A 14,615-nucleotide genomic window follows, 5' to 3' on the forward strand; every position below is an offset into this window, starting at 1 on the left:
TAAAACGAATGAACTTTTCTTCGAATGTCACATTTGGTGTCTTCATCTAAGATTTTTATTGGTCTTCCTGATTTTCTCTTGCATGGACTTACCTGGCCTGATATCTTTCTTTCTCGCAATAATTTAAAAATCGTGGACTGTCCAATTCCAGTCATTCGGGCACATCGCTCAACACTTTCTTGCACAGACAAACTAGGGTGATCGTGTTTTATGCAACAAACAGATAGCGGATAATTTTTTACACTTCTTTTCTTTGGAGTAAATGTCCCCATTTTATAACTTTTTCACTATTTCTATATCACAATATCACTGTACGTTTAATTGGTGTAGTAACAATTACTATTATAACTCGAATGTTTAAGACACCATTACAATATATTTAAACCCTTTTTCTTAATTACCTGGGTTTAATAGGTATTGCATGATTGGTGGGCAGGGTCAAAAAGGGATTATTATAATGACATGGCACCTCGGAACTAAGTGTTAACCCTTTTTTGAGAAATCATGCTCAAGTATATGAACCCAAATTGCATATTAAATAAGTTTACAAGAACTACTAAAATTAATCTTAATCTTTTTTTAAGAAATTTTACTTACCTAAATACATGTAGGTACTTAGTTTTAGACCAAATTACTTCCCAAAAATGGCCTTTTATTATTATCTATGTCTGTAATTTTTAATTTACTTTAATTATTGAGTTTAATAATCCTAAGATTTGCCAACGCCCATGGACGACAATGAAATTCAGGCAAATTTTATGACACTTCATGATTTATTACTCTACACTCTTTTGAAATAGACTATAGTTGGCACTGAAAAGGACTTCATCACCAACAGCATAAAAATCTCTGATGATGCGTATTAATCAATGGTTATTCCTTCCACAAAACAAAAAAACACTTATATCGGACCTTCTTCAAAATCTATTTCGTATCTTCCATATATTGAATCTCCCGTAAGTGCCATTTAGCATCAATAAAGGCCATTTATTTATTTTCCTCGCCGTAGAAATTTCAAAAACAACTAAATTTTCCCAGGTGTGTAATAGTCTAAAACAATATAATTATCTCGGAACCGTCCGCCCTATAAATTGTAGCCTTCGGCCGATGTCAGAAATGGTCAGTCATCTGTTCCGATTCAACAATGATTCCTAATGGTTTCTACGGCAAGATCACGATTGTTATTGGCCAACAATCACCGTCATTTCACTACTTTAATGATCATGTCGAGAGTAGTCGCTGTATACAGAACAGTTCTCGTTTTATCTCCGGGGTCATCGGATTAGAAGATGCTGCAGAAGAGGGCAAAAATGAAGACGAATCATTTTTAATTGAGCTGTCGTGAGTAAGTTCTCGTAATTTTTGAAAAATTACAGAATTGGTAGTTTCTTGAGATGCTTTGAGAGCGGTGCTTGCTTCAATGTAATGATACAAATTAAACCTTAATACCTACAGATTATATTCATTTTTCGTCACGGGAAGTTTCGTGAAATTTTATTTTTCTACTTTACATTTTATAGTGTTTCCATGACAATCTGAACACAAAGAAACTATTTTTTCAATTTTAACTAGTATATTGTATGAAGAACTTCTTAATATTGATAGTATTCACGGCACGACAACCGGGGCAGATATTTTTAAGGGAGTTGAAAATGTCATTAATAAAAAGAACCTTCGATGGAGAAATTTGAAATCTATAACAACTGATGGAGGCAAAAATATGTATGGTAAAAATAAAGGAGTGGTTGCACTTGTGTCAAAGGCTGTAGAAAATGATGGTGGTTCAAAACCATTAGTCTTACATTGTGTCACTCATCAACAGTCCTTGTGCGGAAAATGTTTGGATATGTCTGAAGTTCTAAAACCAGTCATATCAGTTATTAACTTCATCAGATCCACTGGGCTGAATCACCGACAATTCCGCGAGTTTATTCAACAGATTGGAGAAAATGAGTTACCATATTATACTGCCGTACGCTGGCTTAGTTGCGGAAAAGTTCTCAAGCGCTTTTTTGAACTTCGAGCAGAGATCGAATTTTTTTTAAATGAGAAGCAGCACCCTTTTGCCGATTTAGAAAATATTATGGATGTGGAAGTTAGCCTTCTATGTCGATTTGACAAATCATATGAACGAACTGAATTTGAGATTGCAAGGAAAAAATCAGCTTCTCCCTGATTTATACACAAATATCAAATCCTTCAGGCAGAAAATAATACTATTTCAATCGCAATTACGTAAAAAATGTTTCAAACATTTTGAAACATGTGAAATATTCAGCCACACTACAGAGACTGAATTTTCAGTCAATTGTGCAATCGAAACTTTGAGTGCTTTGAAGATAAATTTTGATACTCGTTTTTCAGATTTTGATGTCATTGCGAATAAAATTAAGCTTTTTCAAAATCCTTTTGATTCTGACATTGAAACCCTGGCTCCGGAAGTCCAAATGGAAATTATTGATTTACGGTGCAGTGATATGCTTAAAAACAAATATCAAAATTCATCTTTGTTGGAATTTTATAAGACTCTTCCACTGGAACAATTTGATAATTTGCATAAATTTGCTCGTGGGTTGTTTTCTGTTTTTGGTACTACTTACTTGTGTGAGAAAACGTTTTCCAAGATGAAGTACACAAAGAATTTTTAGATATTTCAATTAACCGATGAGCATCTTAACTCTCTTTTGATAATTGGAACAAGTAAAATTGATCCACAACTACAAAGTATTGTCGGTGGAAAATCACAATTACATAAATCTCATTAGTGTTTTTGTTTAAATGTGATTCATTTCAATTATTTGTTAGTTATTAATATGCTTAAACTTAGATACTTAAGTTAAGTTTTCTTTGTCATCATTTCTGTCGTTAAGTTTTACCTTGCAACTAAATAAAACCGAGTAATTATCATTCTGTGTTTTCTTCTTCAACTTATCACGGCAATAGTAACAACAATTAGGTAATCATTGGCTGTCGCGGGCCAGATTGATGACAGTAAATCATTGGCTGTCGCGGGCCGGATTGATGACACTGGCGGGCCGGATTTGGTCCGCCGGCCGTAGTTTGGAGACCCCTGATCTAGTAGATTTGCTTTTTTTTATGGCTGTTGTTGCAATTGAACCATCCGTCTGTATTAATGGTGGAATTGTGGATTTTGTAAAGTTCTGATTAACAGCTTTAGCTACCGACCAGAAGGATCTAGAGCCGTTGGGATTGCCAAGCATTAATCATTAACGTGTAGTATTATTGGCATGTAATGAGTTACGTTACAAATAAGAAACAATATTACATACTTTATACTTTTCTCAGTAGTTCCAGGCTACCAGAAATTAACAACGAAAATGACTTTTCTTAGGACAGCGGAAAAGTAATTGACTTTTTGTCATTGTTTTGAAACCCGATATGCAAAACATCTGGGGTCTCTTCTGGAATAGCACAACTGTTTTATTACCTCGCAAATCGTTTCAGGTGCCAGCAATTACAACTTTTCCATATACAAATCAACAGTTGAGTTGTCGGCCGAAACATTAAAACTTAAAGTGTGTTCATGTACTCGCATTTTTTAGCGGTGGTCGTAAAATTATAATGAAATCGTCACGGCTTTTCATCTTCCGAGAAACAATTCGAAGTCTCCAGACTGCTTCATTTTCTTGTCGGCTTTTTCTTCGACTTAACATGCCCGTTTTACTGCTTTTTAACATCCTTTGCCGAGGCGAAACCGAAATTGAAAATGAATCCGAACCAGTTTTTTACTGCCAGTTCGTAACACCAAAATAATAATCCTTGTGAGAGGACCGCTTAGTTTGTATAGGGAGGAGAGTGTCAAATCATTTCATTATCGCATTATTTTTGTCGCGAAATGTTAGCGGTCGTCACACAAAATAAAACACAAAAGAACAATAACGGCACAAGAGAGAACGAAAAGTACAAAACATTAGATGCAACAGGTTTTTTAACATTGGAGTTCGTTTTGAATCACTTATTCCATTCCAAGAACAATCTTGGGATACTAGACCAAACTCGACCAAATAAATCTATCTTCCTAACGGAAGATCAGTTTTTACTTAGTGAGTGATATTTCACGTCAGCTGGCAGAAGAATACCGGATCCAATCCACGACGAGCAGCAGTTTGTGCTCTAGTACCAGGGCCTCAATGTGCCTTCTGTAATTTTTTCTCAATCTAGTGACCTGATCACACACATTTGGGTGGTTTGGCAAGTAGGTCTCCTGCTGTGCTTTTCAGGCAGGTATCCTCCCATGTTTACATGGTACTAGCTGCGGTACCAGCCAGCAGACGCTCTCTTGATTCTCTAAGGAGAAGGCACCCTTCCAAGACAGAATGTTCTGCTCTGGAGTCATAGCTGTAGATCATCCTCTTCAGCAGCCATAACATCATACTAACATACCTATTGCTCTGTGGAATATAACATTGTCCAAACATCCGCCACGGCTTCTCTGGGTGGCGCATAAAGCAGCCTGAATTTGAACGATGGCATGAATTCTGTCGGTTTTAAGAACCTCTGTGGTCTGTGTATGATTCACACACACCTGCGACTTGAGAAAACCTTACAAGTAGAAAAAGTCAAACGATATCTAGTGGCGAGTAGTGGTACTATGTACTATCTTTTTCAGCTACCCGCTAGGTGGCATTAGGCGTATTTAAATATTTAGAATTACCGCGTTGGTTCGAGAAAGTTCTGGTTTAGGTAGTGTATTCCGATCACCTCGAGATGGCAGTAATAATTGCATATAAAAAGGCTAGCGGCGCAACTGCGAGTTAGTCTGCGTAGGAAAGGCGAAGGAAGCGAAACTGTCTATTGTGAAATAAAGTAACACCCGTCAATAAAAATATTTTGATTTGACTTATTGTTTTTATGTGTGATTTGTTAGTATGGAAAAGAAGCGAAAAATCGGCAGTGAATGCAGAACATTCCAAGAAAAATGGAACTTTCAGTATTTTGTGATTGAGTCCAGTAATAAGGCGCTATGTTTAATTTGTAATGAAACCATAGCTGTTCTCAAAGACTATAACATTAAACGACACTATGAATCGAAACATCTTCAAAGTTACTCCAAGTATACAGGAACTTTGCGGAAGGAAAAATTTGAAGCTTTGAAACGCGGACTCAAATCGTAGCAATCTTTGTTTACCAAAGCGAATACTGAACAAGAGTCTGCAACTCGCGCCAGTTTTCGTGTGGCTCTTGAAATCGGAAAACGTGGCAAACCATTCACCGATGGAGAAATGATAAAAGAATGCTTGATTGCAGTAGCCGAAGAAATATGCCCCGAGAAGGTAAATTTATTTAAAAGTGTCAGTTTGTCAGCAAACACCGTGGCGCGGAGGGTGCAAGACATGGCAGAAAATATATCATCTCAACTGTCTGACAAAAATGGACATCATGAGTGGTTTTCTCTAGCATTGGATGAATCAACGGATGTGTCAGATACTGCTCAGGTGTTGATTTTTATTCGCGGAGTAGATGAAAGCTATGAAGTGTATGAAGAACTTCTTGATATTGATAGTATTCACGGCATGACAACTGGGGCAGATATTTTAAAGGGGGTTGAAAATGCCATTAATAAATAGAACCTTCGATGGAGAAATTTGAAATCTATAACAATTGATGGAGGCAAAAATATGTATTGGAAAAATAAAGGAGTGGTTGCACTTGTGTCGAAAGCTGTAGAAAATGATGGTGGTTCAAACCATTAGTCTTACATTGTATCATTCATCAACAGTCCTTGTGCGGAAAATGTTTGGATATGTCTGTAGTTCTAAAACCAGTCATATCAGTTGTTAACTTCATCAGATCCACTGGGCTGAATCACCGACAATTCCGCGAGTTTATTCAACAGATTGGAGAAAATGACTTACCATATCTTACTGCCGTACGCTGGCTTAGTTACGGAAAAGTCCTTAAGCACTCTTTTGAACTTCGAGCAGAGATCGAATTTTTTTTAAATGAGAAGCAGCGCCCTTTTGCCGATGGATGTGGCGCATAAAGCAGCCTGAATTTGAACGATGGCATGAATTATGTCGGTTTTAAGAACCTCTGTGGTCTGTGTATGATTCACATACACCTGCGACTTGAGAAAACCTTACAAGAAGAAAAAGTCAAACAGGGTCAAATCTCACGATCTCGGTGGCCGGTTTACATTACCTCCACGTAAGATGATCTTGCCCTCAAATCGCTCGTGCATAATATCCAATGTGGCATGAGCTATGTGGCACCTAGCGCCGTCCTGTTGAAACCACATGTCGTTGGTGTCCAAATAATTCAATTTAGGCCAAAAAAAGTTGTAATCATCGATCTATAGTGCTCGCCGTTGAGAAGTGATAGCCTAGCCAACGTCCTTCTCAAAAAAATATAGACCGACGCCTCCAGCCCAAAATCCACACCAGTGATTTTTTTCGGAATGCTTTGGGCGCTCTTGGATCTCATATGGATTGGTATCGTCAGACCCCTCTTTCCCAATGGACACTTTGGGGGAGTGTCCAGGGCCCCGCGATCGATAGGGGGCCCCCTCAGATCAAATACAAAATTCCTAGTTGCTGTCAGATCACCAATCGATAACCAATATGTATGACCAAGAAACTTATATAATTCTAACAAATCTAACCTAAATTACGGACTACAATACCAACTTACTGGCTTTTACCTGCGCGAAGAAGCTATTCTACTCTCGTCCAAAAATTAGGCTTTCCGACTTCAGCATGCTTAGATAAATTTGAATATATAATGGTATACTAAGCACATACACATTTGAAGAAAAATCATCAGTAGTACACTCTTCACGCTCCATTTAAATTGAGCGAACGAAGTTTGAATTAAGCAATTAATTTAATTGAGAAATTACATAGAAAATTGAAAGCAAACTCTCCAAACCAACTCTCCAACCTAACTGACTAAAATCTACGAGACCTCCACTTCTTATACTCTTGACCAACAGCCCTCCCAGTCATACACCACAACCACATTACCTGCAACAAAATGGGGACCCGACCGGCCCACTAAGGACTTCTGTTACTGACCGCGATTTATCTTATTCACTGTTACAAAATACAATACAATATATGAATATGTTTTTATCTTTAGTGCAATCTCTAATGCAACAATATTTAATTCTTACTTAATTGTATTTGTTTTATAAATAAAATTTAATAAAATATTCGTTAAAGTAATTTTTACACACCGCTAAGTTACTTTTGTGGACTATATTACATTTATCTATTCGTTTCATGCCATTCTTAATAAAAATAAATATCTACTTTCTAACAAAATAGTGTTCTGACAAGTCATAGGGGCCCCATTATCCTATTATGCTCAGGGTCTCCAATAGTTTAAAGACGGCCCTAGGTATCGTTACAAATTCGACAATTTTGCTTATTCATGTACCCCTAATCGCTGAAGATGATTTTTTGATGAAAATTAGTGTCAGTTGCCAACTGCCCCAGAGAACATTCAGCAAACACACACGTTGTCTATGGTCAAAATCAAAAAAATCTTCATTTCCGTAGACCTAAGGAAGGCATGGAAAAAGTCACATAACTCAGTACAATTACAATGAGGTCACAATCATAAAACAACATAATTATAAGACATATTATATAACATTTAGACCACAAAAGGGATACAAAAATTAAAATTTAAAATTCCAAATCAGACTGAAAAAATTCATCAAGCGAATAAAATACCTTTTCACATAATAGTTTCCGAACTTTTTGTTTAAAGAGCTTTACACTAGTTATTTTTTTAATGGATATTGGGAGCTTGTTGTACAGTTTTATGGACATGATATGAGGTCCATTAGTCACCTTGGCTAACTTATGACTAGGAATTAAAATGTTATAGTTTTTTCTCAGGGTGAAGCCCGAAAGAAGACATGTATCATCTCTGTTCTGAAACTTGGAGCAATTTGATTTAACGTAGATTACGCAATTAAAAATATACATGCAAGTAACAGTTAATATATTCAACTTTGCAAATAGTGGTTTACAGGAATCGAGTGGTTTTTTAAAACAAATTGTTCTAATAATCTTTTTCTGGAAAATTAATAAGTCACTGATTCTATTGCAGTTGCCAAAACAAATAATACAGTGATTGAGGGCAGAGTAAACATATGCATAATAGTAACTTTTAAGAATTTCAATAGACACAAAATTACGCAGATTCCATATAACGAAACAGTGTGTCGCTAAATAAAAACTCTTAAACATTTTTTATAGTTTACCTGTTCAATACTTTTAATCTCAGACCTAACCAATACACTACAATCAGTTTCCTGAATTGTAAAGAGAATGGTGTTGGTTTTAAGATTATTTAGAATCAAGCCATTCTTAGAACAATAACTTTGCATGTTGGATACAGCATCATTTGCTCTTAACTGACAATGTTTCACATTCCGAACCACTGACAGCAAATTGTATAGAGCACTGTGGATGATTAACTTTTGAAAGGTCATTTACAAATAAAATAAATAGTGTAGGCCCCAAAACACTACCTTGGGGCACACCTGTAACAACGTTTCGAGATTCAGAGAAAAATGACCTGTGTACGACCAGTTAAATAGGTTTCAATCCACGGATACCCATGTCAAACAGTTTATCAAGAAGAAGACCATGATGTATGCTATCAAACGCTCGTGTCAAGTGGAAAAGAACACTAAGTGATTTTTCACCGTTGTCGAAGTTAGATAATACATGATTGTGTAGAGAAAGGATGGCATCCTGGGTTGACAAGCCCACTTGAAACCCATATTGGTTGTCAGATACGATATTGTATTTATTTAAAAAGGGCACAAGTCTGTTTTGATATGATTTTTCAAATATTTTCGAAAATGGAGATAGTAAAGTAATACCTCTGTAGTTCGACATTACATGCTTATCGCTTTTTTTATAGACTGGGACGACCATTGCTTGCTTAAGCCGGGAAGGAAAAATACCTTCAGAGAAAGATAAATTGATTAGATAAATCAGAGGTTCCATTATTTTCAAAGCAGCCTTCAATAAAACATTGCCTGGCAATTCATCAACCCCACTGGAATTTTTCGAACATGCGAATTTAATTATTTCCACGAGTTCAGTTTCATCTATTGGATAGACGAAAAGACTCTCAGTTTTTACACAACGATTTTCAATGCCACGTTTAGCTTCAGTTTCTGGGTCAGTTGAATCTTGTACAGGCCCAAGTCGGGACGCAAAACTCGCCAAGTTGCGGTCTGCGAAAGGCCGAGTTCTTGTGAGCGACGCAAAATCGACTGCCTCGGATTCTCCTGCACACTCTCACAGACAGCGGCGATGTTTTCATCAACGTACGTTTCATTACCGTACGTTTCGTCACTGTAAGTTTCGTCGTGAATAATCAATTAGTAGATACATTTCACAAAAAAAAATATGAAGTGGATAAATGGCTGATTGTTTCAGTAATGGGCATCTGGCATCAATGCCAGAAAATTCTAACAATTAATTAAAAAAACAGCTGAAATAAAGGTATATAAAAGTTAGAAAATGAGCGACAGAGTAACGGTTATGAAAAGGAAATTGGAAACATGAGAAACATTATTGCTTGCTTAATAAATATGTTTTTTTATATCGTTTGGAATGTTTTGGTGTTCATATTTGGTCCATTCTCAATTTTGTATAGATTTCATTCATCGATACATACTGCTACGTTGTAAAAGAATGGTCTCCTGAAGATTGTTTCGACGTGCTAAGGCTCAGAGTTTTCTTCTGACATTTCAATTTTGGACATCAGTTCTGTATGTAATTTTGCCACGTAATCTTTTTGTTGAGTGAATATTATGGGCTAAACACTCTAAATGTAAAACTATGCGATTATACGTACTCAACCTGTTCGTGTCTTCAAATTTATTCGAAATGTGATGTTTTTTTGTTATTCCGCCCAGTCTCAGTACTATCTAAACGTGGTCCGCAAACAGCATCATAATGATTCAGGTGTGACAATACAAGCGATTCACATAATAACGTTTTTACTTCAGATAATATAAATTGCCTTCGAGCATATATTCAAGGTGGAGTTTGAATCGAAGGATTCTTGCTTTTTTTTATCAGTGAAGTCTTTTGTATCTATTATATTGGTTAGTTTCATTTGGATATGAATAGATATGTTTAGAGCCAAAATCAACAATAATCTAAAATGATGATATCTCAACGACTGTCTATTTTCAAGATATGTGGCTATGGACACTTGATAGGACATCAAGATCTACACCATACTGAAATTTCAGACAAATTTACGAAAAGCCATTTTTTATAAGAAACATATGTGATCTTTTGGAAAATGATGGCAATGAATCAGTATTTTGCTGAATATAGCTTACAAACAATCAATTGCAATATAGGAGCTGATACTTTCGAAATGGAGGAGAACAATAATGAGAATAGATCGGCTTCATTGATAATACAAAAAATAATGCAAAAAGAAATGAGAAAAAAACAGTTACAGGAGATTCTGGTACTCATTGGCGAAGTCTAGCTCAAAGCTACTCTAACTCAACCAACAAGCACCAATCCATAATGAATGCGAACATACAGAAGTCATAATAGTTGAAGTAGCTTAGCACCAAGAGATTGGCTAGAAATAAAACGATTGCAGATAACTCTTTCAACGACATAAATACTTTTTTCATCAAGTTTTTAACATGATCAGTGAATCTAAGGTCGGTGCCAAGCATTACCTTCAAGTTTTTAGCCGTATTGACAGGGGTCAAAATAGTATAACCTACTTCTAAATGGAAATTGTTTTCTGCAAATTTACGAATCTTCTGCGATACAAAATGCATCATAATTGTCTTATTAGGATTAAGTTCAAATCAAATTGAATCATACGCGTTGACAGTAAGTTGTTTTTTACCTATATTACAATGAAACTTCTGAAAATTCTCAACTCGCTCTTTTAACAACTCTTCATTATTACGCATCAGTAAATTGTATCTTGTCATTATCATCAGCAGAACAGCCTAACGAGATTTGTTTTCATTCATTTTTCCGTTAATCCGGCCGCCCCGTATAATCTCACTCGACCATTCTATGGGCTCGTGCTGTCCCAGTCATAGTGAGCCGCGGGCGAAACAGTCGCCGATCGTGGGAACGCGAACATAACTTGCTTCTTGAGCCGAACACGAGGACCAAAACAAAAACGCAACGATGTGCCTCCACCGCCGGCTCGATTTGTGTCTTCTATTCCACCGGTGAATGTCGGTACTTGGATATCATAAGCGCTGTGTTTTGTCTTTTGTTTTTATTATTTCTCCAACGAACGTGATCTAGTCGTTCTGTTTTGACACCATTTTGGCCGATTATACTAATGAGATCAGCTATCGTGATTCATAAGAAATTTGTATGTTTCATAAGTATCAATGAATCATTGCTTTGAAATGTTTCATTGTTATATGTTCGTTTTAACGATGCATTTGTCTTCGAGGATTGAAAAGAGCGTGGCTATTTTATTCCATGTAGTTCTGTTTTGATCTGATGATGAGTCACTGATCTATCAACAAAGATGAGAATTGAATAGTTGGAGAGGCAGTCGAAATTCTGGAGTGGGGCCAGATAAGGTTTTTACTTGCACTACACTTGAACTATCCGTTAATCCAGGGTAAATCAGTCAAGGGATGATCAACTGAGGAGATTAACTTCTTTGGACAATTGTGATGCTGTGAATCTATAGGCGGTAAGTACCGCTAGTATCTAATATTTCCCTTCAAAATTAGTAGATTCAACAAATCAAAATTGTGCAGAACTCGCTAAAAACAATTTATATTTCTTTGAGTTAGCACTAAAATAGCACACCGTCATGAAAAACCGGCACCCTGAAGTTAGTTTCTTCTTCTTCAATTCATATGGCCGCTGCTTCTCAGTCGAGCGCATTTGGCCAGACTCCTGTCCATAGTGAACAGAAGCTTTCTCCGGGGGCGCAGCTGTCTCGCTCGAGGCACCCTAAGTTTTCTCATTTACATTTTATTTTATAAAAACATTAAATTTATTCACTAGAGGGCCGCCAGGCCTCTCTATATGATTTTCACAAATAACACATCTATTATCGCACTGACGACCTCGTCGAAATCGTCGACATCCGGCCTGGTTACTGGCGTAGAGGGCCACCAGTTCTGTCAAAATGTCTTTCACAATATTCATTCGAACTTGACAATATTTTTAGAAAGATTTTCATCTTGTTAAGCCAAAGAAGTATAACTTCTTACGTGCATACCCAAGTACACACAAACACACACTTTTTTCTTTTTCACCGAAAAATCCCACCGCTGTCACCAAATTCATGTTGGGTCGTCAGTTTCCACCCGAAAAGCTGTAATGGTCCGAATTATAGTTTTATCTCATTCACCTAAGTCTTTCAAAGATTATGTTGACACTTACTTTCAGTTTCAAATTATTTCGATTCAGGAGGAAACCATTATTTTATTGCAAAATTAAATCATGTAGCCAAATCTAGACTGTATCCATCACGAATAGATCATCACATTAGAAGCAAATTATGGAAATAAGGTTACTGAAGTAGTAAACTGGGAATTGAAACGAAGTGCTGTCATTAAAGACTTGGTTGTAATAGTATGTTTCTGCTATTGAACATGAGTTGTACGACAATTTAAATCTGGCCACATTGAGATTGAATGGTATGATCTGATACTGCTAAATTTTTTGATCATGCAAACCAGGTAAAATATTCAGCACAATTCACGGGTTTGTGTATGGAAAAATATAAAGACTACTTTTGTGACCACCTATTTTCCCGGACTTGAGTCCACCTATTCTCTGTGGAATCATTTCAAATGTTCAATTTTCACAATATCTATTCAAGTATTGTACAATAGGAACAATGGCGACCAAAACGCAAACTTGCTAAACAATTTGTATCCAAAAAACAGGTATTAAAAAAAAAATATAAGACTCATTACCTACAAAACAAAATAACATGTTACTTATCTTTGGAATAACGCTTCTGATATTTCCATAAAGCACAAGCTTTAGACATGAGGTTTTACTGGGCAAATTTCGGAAATATGACTTCACTGAGGATTTCTGTTTGTAACTCGTTCTTTACCAGTTGCCTTCAATCACTCCCCATCGGATCCTTTTATCATCAACGTTGGTAATCCTCAGGGTTCCATATTCTCTCCAATTCTTTTTTAATATACATTAACGTTTTTTTATCGATTTTTTTGGTATTTTCACTTTTCACGATATAAAAAACAGAACGGACTAAACTAATTTCCCATTTTAGTAAAACTCCTCATTTTTATGGTTACATACACAAACCTTATGTTCTTTTAACATCAATTGAAGGTTCAATTGGATTTCTCTGTCAAAAATTAGCAAGATGCGTTTTTGAAATTTTGAAACCAATATCAGGAAATACAACCCATTTTATAAATAAACTTGAAGATTTAACAGAACGTCACACAGTGATTGTGACGTTCTGACATTCGTGAAAAGACCTTCTATGTTGAAGGTCTTTTCACGAATGTTCCTGTTGATGAAACTCTTCAAATTGTAAGATCTAGGTTGGCAAATGACTCAACTTTATGTATAGACAAAACCAATTTTCAATATGGAGATGATTTTTATCAACAAGAATTTGGCATAGCTGTGGGTTCCCCTGTATCTCCCATCTCAAGTAACATATATACGAAGGATTTTGAAGAATCTTTCGTTGAGACGGTCCCAAAGTTTGGTGGAGATATGTTGCTGTTTTGAATAAAAACCATGATGATCTGAATACTTTTTTAAATTATATCAACAAACAGAAGCCGACAATATTGTTCACAATAGAGATTGATGAGAAGATGATCAACTCCATTTCCTTGTTGCAGAGGTCGTTAGATCAATTCGATACAAATGTTCATAGGAAGAAAAGACATACCAATAGATATCTCCACTACACATCAAAAGAGCAAAAACGATATGCAATTCAACTGAATATGTTAATGAAGAAGTATTATTATTAAAAAATGTTCTGAAAGAGAACTATTTCGAACACTTTTAACGCTTCTGAAGCCAATACATAGACCATAGTTTGTAGAAATTTCAGAATGACGAAAAAAACCGCTATCTCACGTAAATAGTACTGTACCAATTAACCTAGGAATATTGTATTCCGTTATTTATTCGTGGTTTCTCAGCTTGTTCTTTGTTTAAGTAAGGTGGGCAATGTTTTTTCTTCAATGGTAGGATAAGACGTAAAGTGAGAATTATATCAAAAATTTCAACTGAGGATATAATGGAATAAATTATTGTGAAATGTAATGATGTAGTGAAACCTAAAAATTAATAAGAATTATTGGTAAAGCTGAACCATATTATATCATCAATAAATAAAATATATTGAAGATACAAGAAGAAGAAGAAGAATTTCTTTCATCATTTGGTAAGAATGACTGCTGAAGAACTTGTTGAAAATAGCTGTACAATCAGAATCCTTCATTGTTTGATGTTTGATGATTAACACAAACAAATTATTCCAGTCTGGAGTGAATATATATATATATATATATATATATATATATATATATATATATATATATATATATATATATATATATATATATATATCGATTCGTAGTAGTGGCAACATTAATT

The 14,615-nt window shown here is 35.7% G+C and overlaps 1 protein-coding gene across 5 annotated transcripts in view; it reads left to right on the plus strand.

The window, feature by feature from the left end:
- The window catches only part of LOC111510484 (leucine zipper putative tumor suppressor 2 homolog), a 279,299-nt gene that overhangs the window by 198,531 nt on the left and 66,153 nt on the right, over window positions 1–14,615 (plus strand). Inside the window, exon 1 of one of the 5 annotated variants that reach the window (XM_074182924.1) lies at window positions 11,261–11,694. The exons of the other annotated variants lie outside the window; for them this stretch is intronic. The gene's annotated coding sequence lies outside the window, so the exon portion shown is untranslated. Of the gene's footprint in view, window positions 1–11,260; window positions 11,695–14,615 lie in introns of those variants that run through there. 5 annotated transcript variants of the gene reach the window in all.

The sequence above is a fragment of the Leptinotarsa decemlineata genome, unplaced genomic scaffold, assembly GCF_025532065.1.
Source record: "Leptinotarsa decemlineata unplaced genomic scaffold, Ldec_3_MD MMD2_tig00026330_RagTag_RagTag, whole genome shotgun sequence".
NCBI classification, from domain to species: Eukaryota; Metazoa; Arthropoda; class Insecta; order Coleoptera; family Chrysomelidae; genus Leptinotarsa; species Leptinotarsa decemlineata.